At 40.9% G+C, this 11,572-nt stretch overlaps 1 long non-coding RNA gene across 3 annotated transcripts in view; it reads right to left on the bottom strand.

The window, feature by feature from the left end:
• Positions 1-11,552, bottom strand: part of LOC147826231 (uncharacterized) — a 113,847-nt gene extending 102,295 nt beyond the window's left edge. For all 3 annotated transcript variants that reach the window (XR_015439348.1, XR_015439352.1, XR_015439349.1), the window contains exon 1: positions 11,286-11,552. This is a non-coding gene — a long non-coding RNA (uncharacterized LOC147826231). The remainder of the gene's footprint in view (positions 1-11,285) is intronic.
• Positions 11,553-11,572: the final 20 nt, after the last annotated feature.

An 11,572-nucleotide genomic window follows, 5' to 3' on the forward strand; every position in this document is an offset into this window, starting at 1 on the left:
GAACTGGGTGGTGCTTTCCTGCCATGCCAGAAGAAGCCTGGACCTGCCCCTTTCTCATTAGAAGGATCTAGTGCAAGGTCTTCAGAAATGCCACCAAGGGCCACAGGGGACCAGAGAGAAGGAAAGACTGACCAGAACAATATGATGGCCCCCACTCCACACCAATTCTTGCCCCAAAAATAGTGTTTCCCCACCAAAATTGCCTATGCCTGATTTCTTTCCAGAAGGGCAGTTGAGGTCTGCTCCCCACCCACCTACCACAGATTTCATAAGCTGCCCTGGGGACAGCCCAAGAGGATCTGTGGGGGCTGATTCTTCCTCCCCAGGGTCACCACAGCCTGGAGAAAGGGTCAGGAGCTCAGTCATCTATTTTCTGCAGAAATGCAGAAACCCATGGGGGGAGATCAGAAGGGAGGGAGGCTTGGCTTTGAGTATTACTTGAGTAAAAGCAACCCTGGGTGACCCTTCCAGTGATCACATGAGCTGTCTACTAACCAGAAGTGTCCTGGGAATATTCCTAAACGGTCAACACAAAAGTTTCTGTTCCGTTCTGCCAGTATATGTAGATCATAGTGCTATAAATGGTGAGCATATGAAAATAAATATACAAATAAATAGAACCCAGTTCTGGCCCTTGAGGTGCTCACCAGCTAATGTCAGATGTAGAAACATATATATATATATATTTAATGTGCTGTAGTAAGTTTTAGATCACTAGAGATACAAGTTCAAGAGCTCAGAGAAGCTCATAGTCCATCCTGGGGAGCAGAGGGGCCAGAGAAAAGATGGCTCTGCTGTTCTTTGGCCATCATTCCCCAAAGATTAAACTCTGCATAGGTCCAATTGCATATGTTCTGCTAACTCAATAAGGCTGGGCTCCAAAGGGCAGGCTGTGTGACAAAGAAGCTGCTGATCTGAACTCCGGGCCTCACAGAGAAAGCAAGAACAGTGACTCCCCAGCCACCCAGCACTGCCAGTGCTTCTGGGAGGAATCCTGTTCCCAGACCCAGGATCTCTGTGTCTGCAGGTGAAACAGAGCAGAGTTTACCCTTACCACCTGCATGACTTCAGCTCTGTGTCTGTCTCAAAGGTGGAAAAACACGTCTACAGCTGTCAGAGGTTCAGAGCTTGACTGGTTTGCAGAATGAGCCTTCACTCATCTTACAAAGCAAGCATCAGCCCCCAGCCCAGTTCTTGTCTACATCCATGGCTGGAAGTAAACTCGTTCAGCCAAGGAGGATTTTATCACCAAGGATTACCAGGCACCCCCGGGAGTGAGGAAGAGGCAGGAAAGATTCTCTGCCATCTTAAAGGAAGCTTCCCCACCGCTGTGACTGTACTAAACATCTAACCTCTAGAACTATAAGAAAATTAACTTCCACAGGTATAAGCTACCCCATTTGTGGTACTCTGTTACCATAGTGGGAACCTAGCTCTCAGGAAGGTGAAATCTGAGTCCTTCCACTGTCCCTCACATTCCTTCAACGTTTGGCCAGGTCACTCAATGGCGCTTCCTCTTTGTCCCAAAATTATTCATCTTAACTTGCTTCCAGTGTTTAAAGTACACATTCTGTTCCAAGAGTGCTGAATTAATACAAGTACAATAGCTTAGGAACATCAAAAATATAGCATACATTTCCTGATTGGACTGTTACTGTTGTCACGTTCATGCTTGGAATTTAAAATGGGTTCATCAGGCCAGAGAACCAATTGCTTCCCTAACCCTTCCCTTCCTCACACAAGCCCTCCAGCCTCAAACCCCAGTGCTGTGGGGCAGAAATCCAAAGGCACAAGAGAGAATTGTAGTCACCTGGCTTTTGTTCCTCTCCTCGAATCCCACCCTGACCCTTCACCTCCATCTTCAGCAAGCTGCAGCCTCTTCTGCTCTCCAGAGGGCTCTGGCCAATGACCAGGATACCTGTGAGGGTTAGGGCATAAGGATAAGACACCGGCTCCCTCCTAAGGACCTTTCCAATATGTAGGAATTCTTAAATATACAGTGATGCCTCGGTTCACAAACTCAATTCTTTTCACGATTCTGGACATAAGACAACCTGAACAAGAACCGAATCAAATTTACCTATAAGGGCAACATTGAATCTAATCATTGAATTTGATTCGGTTCTCATCAGAATCATGGAAAAAATTAAGCTCATGAGCTGAGGTACCACTCTAATTTACAATGATTTAAATTTTTCACAGTTACCTGTTTTAATTTCAAACTAATTATTCTCACACTGGAAATACTCAAACTATTTCTCAAGTAATGTCGTGATTTTATTTTAGTCTGATTCTTAGTCATTTCATGTACATGCATGTATTTACCTACTAGACTATGAGCACTTAAGTTTGGGGTCATGATCTGTTTCTTTTTTATGTCTTGCAATCTTGTATCTTATGTGGTCCATGCTTAATATAATCAGTGATTTTTTGAAATAGATTGATGAAGGCTCAATCTATACTCTAAAGCTCAAGAGTGGGACAGGGTAAAGAGACTTGTGGAGAGAGATGCTGGAATAATTGGTCTACCCTAAATGGTGGTAGTTGGAGCTGTTTAGGGAATGCCCCCCAGATAGGGTGAGATGAGATGGTGTGCAAACAATGATTTAGAAAACTATGACTAATGTAGTATGACTGGAATCAGCAGTAGGGAGAGGATCCAGTGGAAATTTGCAAAAAGTTAGAAACTGTTTTTCCAACTTAATCCTTCACAATAATTATAATTATTTTACTGTGTGTTGTCCCTTATGTTAAATTAAATCAGTCTTTCTCTCATTCAGGAAATATATACATAGCACCTACAAAATGTGGAATACTTTGTTAGAATTCACTGTCTGCCTCAGTCATCTAATGCTTTGGAAATAGAGTCTAGATATTGTGTGTCTCTTGCCTTAGCTCTGGTTACAGGACAAGTGGGAGGAGGGTGCATTTTTAATACCTTATTATCTTCCTATAAAAAATTGTTTAGGACCGGGGATTTAGCTCAGTGGTTCTGCTGCCTGCCTCAAAACCGCAAGGTCTGAGTACCTGGTACCCTACCCACCCCCAAAAAGAGTTGTACCCTGGTACCTGAGTACCCTGGTACCCCACCCCACCCCCAAAAAAAGTTGTTTAAATGTTTTCTAGAATGTGTTGTTTAGCATGCTTTTGGAATTGAGTTAAGCTAAACTAAAGAGAGAGAAGGTAGCAGGAAGGGGTCTATTAGAATAAAGAATAAATGTAAAATTAGACATGATATCATATGCCTGTAATCCCAGCATTCAGGAAAGCTGAGGCAGGAGGGTGGCAAGTTTGAGCAACTTAGTAAGACCCTGTCTCAAAATAAAATTTAACTTTTTTAAAATTAAGAAAAGGAGACCTAAATGACAATGTTAATTCAAAGAAGGAAATAATTAGAACTAAGAGGAAAGGAGGATCATTTTGAGGATGTTATGGAGCACCAATCTTAGGTCTAGAGAAATAAGTCTTAAATTTTGATGGATTTCTAGAGACCATCATTTAAAGATTCTTGAATTAAGAAGGAAGGAGGACAGTCCTTTAACATTTCTTCCAATCATAGAGCTCAAGGCAGCACATAGCAATATTACTTTGACTCATAGTTGGCTAGGCCATGGTAGAGCTATTTAAGTACTCCCAAAGATGTAACCTACAGGCCCATGTTCTGACTCTTCTGGCAAAATGTAGACAGCAGTCACAGCAGCCGAACTAACTCCATAATCCTAGGCACATGAATAGTTCATTAATTTGGGGGCATTATGTTGATAAAATTCAAACCCTAAAAGAACCTTAGTATCCTGTCTTCTCTACTTCCAGAATGCATTGTCCAAGTCTTGGATCCATGAAATCCAACAACCCTGGCTCACTAGCATTATCTATCTATGTGCATTATTTCTTGCAAGATGAGTTAACGACACTGCTTCTAACTTGTGTAAATCAAACTGCTCTTTGAATTTACTACTTCCTGGTGGAGGAACCATTCCTCCAAAGTTCCTTTTTCCATTATGGCCTTGGTAGTCATATGGGCATCATAACCATGACACATAACTCTCCTATGCTGCTTTAATTATATCAGACTCGAGTGGACCTTGGGCAAAAGATGACTAATGACACCCCCTTCAGTATGGCACAAATGAATCAGACACTACACCAGGAAGCAGTGGAAATAGAACAAACCTATGAATCAGGAGACGTGGGTCTTCAACTTATGTCTCCAACAAGTGATGAAGTCTTGCAAAAGTCTCTCTAGGCATCAGTGATTACCTCCTTTTTTAAATATGTTCCCATTAAATTTCAACTTACTCTTGACTACTAGCTCAAATGCTAATTAAATGCCTCTTTATTAAGACATAAGTTTTAAATTTTTATTTTTGAATATTGTGGAGGAAAAAAATATTCTACCAAGGTGTGTAAGTACCTGAAAAAATGTAAAACAAGTAAGCAAAAAATCAGCCAGGTTGTGTATATGACTAGTCTCTGTGACAGCGATTTAAAATAAAGGAAAGCTTTGGTATGGATTCCTCTAAAACTTAGAGTAACTACTTTATACAAGGTCTATCTCTTAGTTAAATGGATTCTTTTTTTTTTAGGGTTTGTCTATGCAGTGGGCAAAGCTGAAGACAAGATACTGTGAGAAAAAGAGCCCACCATACATATTTAGTCATTTTAAATTATAAAAAGTAGACTTCCATTTCTCTTCCAAGAAATCAAGGAATTTATTCATTAAGCTATCAGACATTATAGAACTCAAAATGAAAGCAACCTTTAGTCACCTGCATACAACAGATGTGGACCTCATCAAGCTTTTTGAACTGCTCATTATTCTCAAAAAGTAGTATAAATACACTAACATTGGGTAGTGGTGATATTTATTTATATTTCCCATCTATAACCCAAAGTTCTTCTCTGGCCCCATTGTCTTTGTAGTCATTTTCTTCAATACTCTCAGACTCTTGATTGACTAATAAATATAAAGAATCATCTGCTCCTCATGAAGAACTTCACAAGGATGAAAGCTGTATGTTAGGAGTAGCATAATTTGGATATACTTGAATTCAGAAACTAGACAGAAGTTTAAGAAAGAATTTTTGGAGCAGTGGGTTTCCCTGGATCCCTTAAAGCCACAGTATTTCTACAAGTTGTCTGACTTTGTGTCCTTTCACACAGAATCCCCTACAGCAGGAATTTAAAGCAGAGATCATTTAAAGCTCACTAGCAGCTTTTAACATGAACTGATTATCCATAAGAAAGTTCAGCCCTGTGCAGCCTTTCTTGGGGTTCAAACCTGAACACATTTCCCTGCTATCTACCAAGATGCGATGGTTGGATGAAATCACTATAACATCTCTTCCAGGAGCACAGCTGGAGATAATCTAATATATTCTGAATTTTTGACTCTGTGTGTATATTTCCTCTATTTACTCCCAATACGACCCCAGAGCAATGACTTTGGTAATTGTGGAGGTGAGTTGGACCAATACTTAAAGCCTGATCCAAATACAAGAATGAACAAAGACTTGTAACTTAAAATCATCTCAGTCACCATGACCTCATTTAACCACTGAACCATAAATATCTCCTACAGCATGTAGTGTGTAGAGATGCATAGTACCACTTGCACATGTTAGTACTGTATATGCTGACTTTTAGTATACTTCTTATCCTCAGGAGAAGTCTAGTGGCCTCAGCAGCCAGTGTGAAGTGAGGAGTTTCCCAAGGCAGAGGAGCTGAGCACTGTAGGCATGCTGCCATGTCTACCATGTTAAACTGGTCAAGGGTACAGGGACCAGGAGGCCACTCAGCCTCTCCCTCCTACCACCACAAGAAGAATTCCTCCCTTTGTGGCAATTACATCCTTCAGTGTTTCTTTGGAAAACAAAGACTTCACTCTATTTGAGAGATATTCTGGTCCTTCTTATATAGAATTATTTCCATACACTCCTACATCTGTGTTTGCTAAGTACTCAGATAATAACATTACTCTTGACATTGAACTCCTATTGGATCATTCCTCTGTAGTGACTACAGGTCACACCTGAAATCAAGTCCTATACTTAAAATCCTCAATCTTGTATTCAATATGTATAACACGTGCACACACATACATATAAGCACATACACACAGTCTAGCCCATTCTTACACGATACCAATTGGTTATAAAAGATTTTCCCTAAAGATAGAAATAGACATTTCTCAAAAGAAGAAGTTCAAATGGACAACAAATGTATGGGAGAAAACTCAATATCTTCAATAGAGAAATGGTAGTGTTAATGAGGAGGTAGAGAAATGGGAACTCTCATATACTATTGGTGAGTGCAATTAGTATACTGACTATACCATCATAGTGTGAGGGTCCTCAAAAACTAAAAATAGAACTACCTTATGATCTAGCAACCTTACTTCTGGGTATATCTCCAAAGGAAATCAAATCACCATATAAAAGAGATACCTGCACATCTACCTTTATTGGAGCACTGTTTACAATAGCCAGAATATAGAATGAACCTAGGTGTCCATTAGCAGATGAATGAATTTCTTAAATGTGATATACATAGGCAATGGAGTATTATTCTGCCATAAAAATGATACTATATAATTTGAATGAATGGATGAAACTGGAGGACATTAAGTAAAATGTCAGACACAGAAAAACAAAAACTGCAAGTTCTTTATCATATACAGATGATAAAAATATTGATCTGAATGTAGGATATTGATTACTAGATGCTGGAAAGCCAGAGAGAGGACAGGGAGTCTGCAGAACAGGTACCCAAATACAATTAGACAGAAGGAATAAATTCGAGTGTCCTATGGCACAGTGGGGAACTACAATTTCCAGTAACTTACTATATATTGTATGAGTAACTGGAAGAGAAGAAATTGAAGACTTTTAATATAAAGTAATGATAAGGAGATGGAAATTTTATTTACCTCATTTCATAGTTACAGTACTTATTGTATACATGTATTAAAGTATCACACCATGCCTTATAAATATGTACAATTATGTTCTAATCAAAATATGTAAATGTTTAAGGAGATGACTTGATCATTACATGGTGTAGACATGTATCAAATTTTCACATGGTACCCCATAAATATGTACAAATAAAATAATAAAACAAAAATATTTGCCTTCCAAATATTATTCATGACTTGAGATTACAGACTTGACACACCACATCTTCATTTGTATAAAGCTGTAGAGTACAGCTATCATCATAATTATGAGATATTTATTGAACATATACTAAAAACAAGAAATAGAAATATGTGAGCAACTGCAACTCTGATTGGAAGAGTTAGGATGTAAAAAACAGGAAGAAAAAAAATAACCCAGAAATACGGACTCGTGGAATTCTAGACCAGAGGATCTGCAGTGAGCACTCTTTTATGCCCATCTCTGAATTTCCTGCCTAAGGAGTTTTTAATTATCATTTATGTACCAAGAACCAGGTGACTGGTCAGACTTTTCTCAAAGCATTTCCAGAACCATGTTCATTACTCCCAGATCAGAAATAACTTTTCAGTTTTTTTCAACTCCCTGAGTAGCATATCTGCTTTTCTATGATAGAATATTTTCTTCCTTGTACCATAATTATTTACGTATATGTCCGATTTTCAGGGCTAGCCTTGAGCAGAAACCTCTGAGAGACAGAAACTATGTATCTGTGGACTGGCATGACCTAGCAGAGAGCCTTGGCCATAATAGGTAATAAGCAGATAGCCACACTATGCCGCACGGCACCCAGGATAATTTCTGTTACACAAATTAAATACTTTCAAGCTCCAGATAAAATTGTGCCACAGAAAAAGTTTGTCTCTGCCTTCAGGATCCTCCATTCAACTTGCTTGTCAAAAACACAATGGATTCAAAAAAAAAACACAATGGAGACGGACTACTCTGAGATCCTGGGGCAGGTCTGCAGGCTCTAGATAGTTCTTTCTAGCCCATCTTGTTTCCTATCTCACCCCCCAAATCACTGGATTGCAAGAAAGGATCTGATCAGCTTACTACAGTCTTCCTCCCAAAGAGAAACTATTTCCTATGTCAAATATTCTCTGACAGCAGTCATTTTACAAGATAAGCATAGGTCCTATTGATAGTCGCACTGAAGGGAGCACAGGAAAGCCTGTGTATTGGAGTGGGACCATGCCCAGTACTCTCTCCAATCAGCTGCTTCACCTCAGCAAGGCTAAGTGCTGCCTTCACTGTGGCTGCTTCCTTCTGCACCTTCCAAACATGTTAAGCCACCAAGCATAGATTCTCTGGAAAGCTGGAAGCTGAGTCTCAGAAATGGCCAAATAGAATTTCTTAGCCACAGCATTTCAGAAAATGTGAAATTGGATCTTGATCACTGGGAAGCCTCTGTCATGATTAAGTAGAAAAAATCAGACAGACATCTGTTCTGCCTGGAAACATGGAGAGCATACTAATCCTGAGTTCCTGCCTGCTGCGGAACATCGTGGCCTGGGTTTGGACTGGTTGGGCAGGCCACAGCCGACCCAGAGGAATGATGTTCTTCATGGAGGTGCCCAGGGACTGCAGCCTGAGCCTTTCATGGGCTGAAGGAAAGAAGTGAGTGGAGCTCTTCTCCATCACTTCCTCTTCTTACTTACAGACCTGGATCCCAGAAACCAGCCTGGGAGCTGAACCTGCAAGCTGAATCTTGTGTTCTTCATTCTCTAAGCTGTCAAAATGCCCTCTTCTCTCCTCCAAAACTCTTATCCACCTGTCAAGGCCCGGATCTGGGCCCACATCACTCATTTACAAACTGATTCATTTACCAACAATGAATAATTTGTACAAAGCACTGCGCTTGTTAAAGTGTAGAATAGAAAGTATACTGTAAGTACATCCTTCTTTTGGAATGCTCCCAAGCCTAAGAGGAAAGAGTAAGTAGATTCAAAAAATCATTATAGTCTAAGGAGGAGAAAAACCTACCAGTACCACAAGAAGGGTAAGACGGGATCCAAAGTGAACAACAGAAAGAACAAGTTGCATTCAAGCATATCAAAGAAGGTTTCATTGAAAAGGCAGCAGGGATGCTGGCACTGGAAGCACTGACAGCAGGGGAAGAAACAGGGAGAATCATGTGTGAAGAACACCAGATATGTTCAGTCTGATGAGAAATGGGCATGGAAGGGAAGTCATAAGATAGGTGGTTAGAAAGGCGGTTAAGAGTCCGGATCACAGCATCCCTCCTGGAAAATAACCCAGGAGACAGGAATCGCCCCTGACCCTTCTGCTGTACTTTTTTACAACCCTTGTGTTTTCTCCTTGCCCTGTGTGCTCCAAATGGCAGACATTCAACCAATGTGTGCTTAATAATGGATTAATAAGCTACTCACTGTTAAATGTATCTATATAACTCAGGGAAATTGTGTGATATGTTTTAACTCAAAACTTAGTTGCTTCCAAGTAATCATTTCTGTTACCTGATGTTTGTAAAATAAATAAAGAGAAAGTATGATTTGTTTAAAGCAAGATAATGGTGATGACTCACATGTCAAGGACATTCACACATGTCTGAGAATGTAAGCCGTATCTTACATGTCTCAGCAATTAAATGACCTCAAACTGAGCTCAAGTAAAGGCCAATGTGCATGTGGAATTTAGAGGAGCTGTGTTGCCTTGGTCTCCTGGATGTGCATAGGCCAGAGATGGCACAGTTGGAAATGGATCTGACAAAACAGGAAATAAAGCAAATGAAAAGTGTCTGAGAAACTTAGAAGTCTTGAGACTCCGAGTTAAAAGTACTCACAGGCTCTTATACTGCTTAGGTAAATAACAGTGAAATAAAAATAATAATAAAAATAATATAACTGCTATTTGTTGAGTAGTTACTATATATGAGACATTGCACTCGCTGCCTTATGAATATAATCACATTAAATCCTTGCAACTACCCTATGCAGCAGGTATTATTAGAGACATTTTCCAGATAAGGAAAACAGCAAATAAAAGTGGCGAAATAACTTGACCAGAGTTAAATAGCTAGCAAGTGGCAGATCCAGGTTCAAAATTCAGGTCCATCCGATTCTAAATCTTAACTAGACTACATTTCTAAGTGGAAAGATACCTTAGCAAACAAGATCAAGATGAAGCTAGGCATGATGGTGTATGCCTGAAGTCCTAATACTCTGGGAGCGTGATGCAGGAGGATCTCAGGTTTGACACCATTCTAGACAATTTAGCAAGAGTGAGATCCTGCCTCAATGAAAAAATAAAACAAAACGGGGTAGAGCTCAGTGTGAAGGCCCTAGGTTGGATCCCCAGGAGAGAGAGGGAGGAAAGCAGAGAAGGAGAGAGAAAGGAAGGAGGGTGAAAAGGAGAGGGAGAGAGCTAGAACTTACCAGGCACCAACAACATATACACAGTGAGTCACAAGTCAGCCATGCCTTCCCTGCTCCCAGAGTTAAGCATATGTGCTGATCTTTATGGATTTTCAAGGACAGGGAAACATACACAGCCATTTATAATCTAAGAACGAGTAGGTGTTCACCAGATCCACACACTGGGTGTGAGAAAAGCCAGCTTACAAATAACATCTCAAAACTCATGAAAGGTGCAGGCTGGGAAGGGAGAAAGAAATAATTGCCACCTACAGGCTTAAGTGGTGTTGAAGAGGGCTGGGACTGAGTTGTGAATCCAAGGGACAGGGAGGACAAAGCCATCGCTGACCTCCGTGGCCTTCCCAGCACTTGCTCAGCCTCTGCTCTACTGTGTGCACTCTTGAATAACAGCAGAGTTGCTTTGTTAAGCTTTTGCCTGAAACTCAGGTGGAGGTGAGGAAATCATGAGCAAAGCATCACTTATACCCTTAATCCTCTCTAGGAGGTCACCTTGTAGACTGCACTACACCTCCTGCTTTTAGCAGCTGTGTGACCTTCCACAAGTAACTGTGAGTCTGCTGTGAGGATTAAGTGACCTAATATGCATATAATAAATACACAGTCAGTGTATGTAATGCAACACCTGCCACATGCCGAGCTCTACCATTATTATTTAGCACGGCCGTGCATATATGACTGCTCTTGGTAAACTATCGAAGGCCTCTTACCGGTGTCTGCACAAAGCAACATGCAGCAGAGGCTACCGTACTTGCATACTAGTTTGCTCAGGCCCACACACGTTTTCTGAGGCCCTCGTGGGTTCTTACCTAGATGCATTTCTTTTATTCTTTCTTGAGTATCATGTGTAACTTATTTCCCTCATCTTTCTTTCATCTCAGCCATGCACCCTGCGTGACACTGGGGTTAGGGGAGAAGCTAGGGTTAGGCTTACGCTTAGGGTTAACTGAAGTCATCCAGGGCCAGCTGGACAGAGCTTGGCCAGCCTCGTCTGGCGTCCCTCGCAGGAAGGAAAACAGAGGTGAGGCGCCTCTGCGTGTCTCAAACGCGGGGACTGTGAAAGAGTCACCCAACAAGTCTGGCTGCCTCCACATTCATTTAGAAAAATATGTCTATGGAGCCAGGAAACCGCTTGTGCAAAAAAAGAAAGCAGTAAGCAAACAGAACGTGCCCAGACCCAGGCAGCTCCAGCCTGGCCCAGCGCCGGATATCCGGGGGAGA

Source organism: Heterocephalus glaber, unplaced genomic scaffold (genome assembly GCF_053883595.1).
Source record: "Heterocephalus glaber isolate CG9 unplaced genomic scaffold, H.glaber_assembly_v1.0 deba00001472, whole genome shotgun sequence".
In the NCBI taxonomy this organism is placed as follows: Eukaryota; Metazoa; Chordata; class Mammalia; order Rodentia; family Bathyergidae; genus Heterocephalus; species Heterocephalus glaber.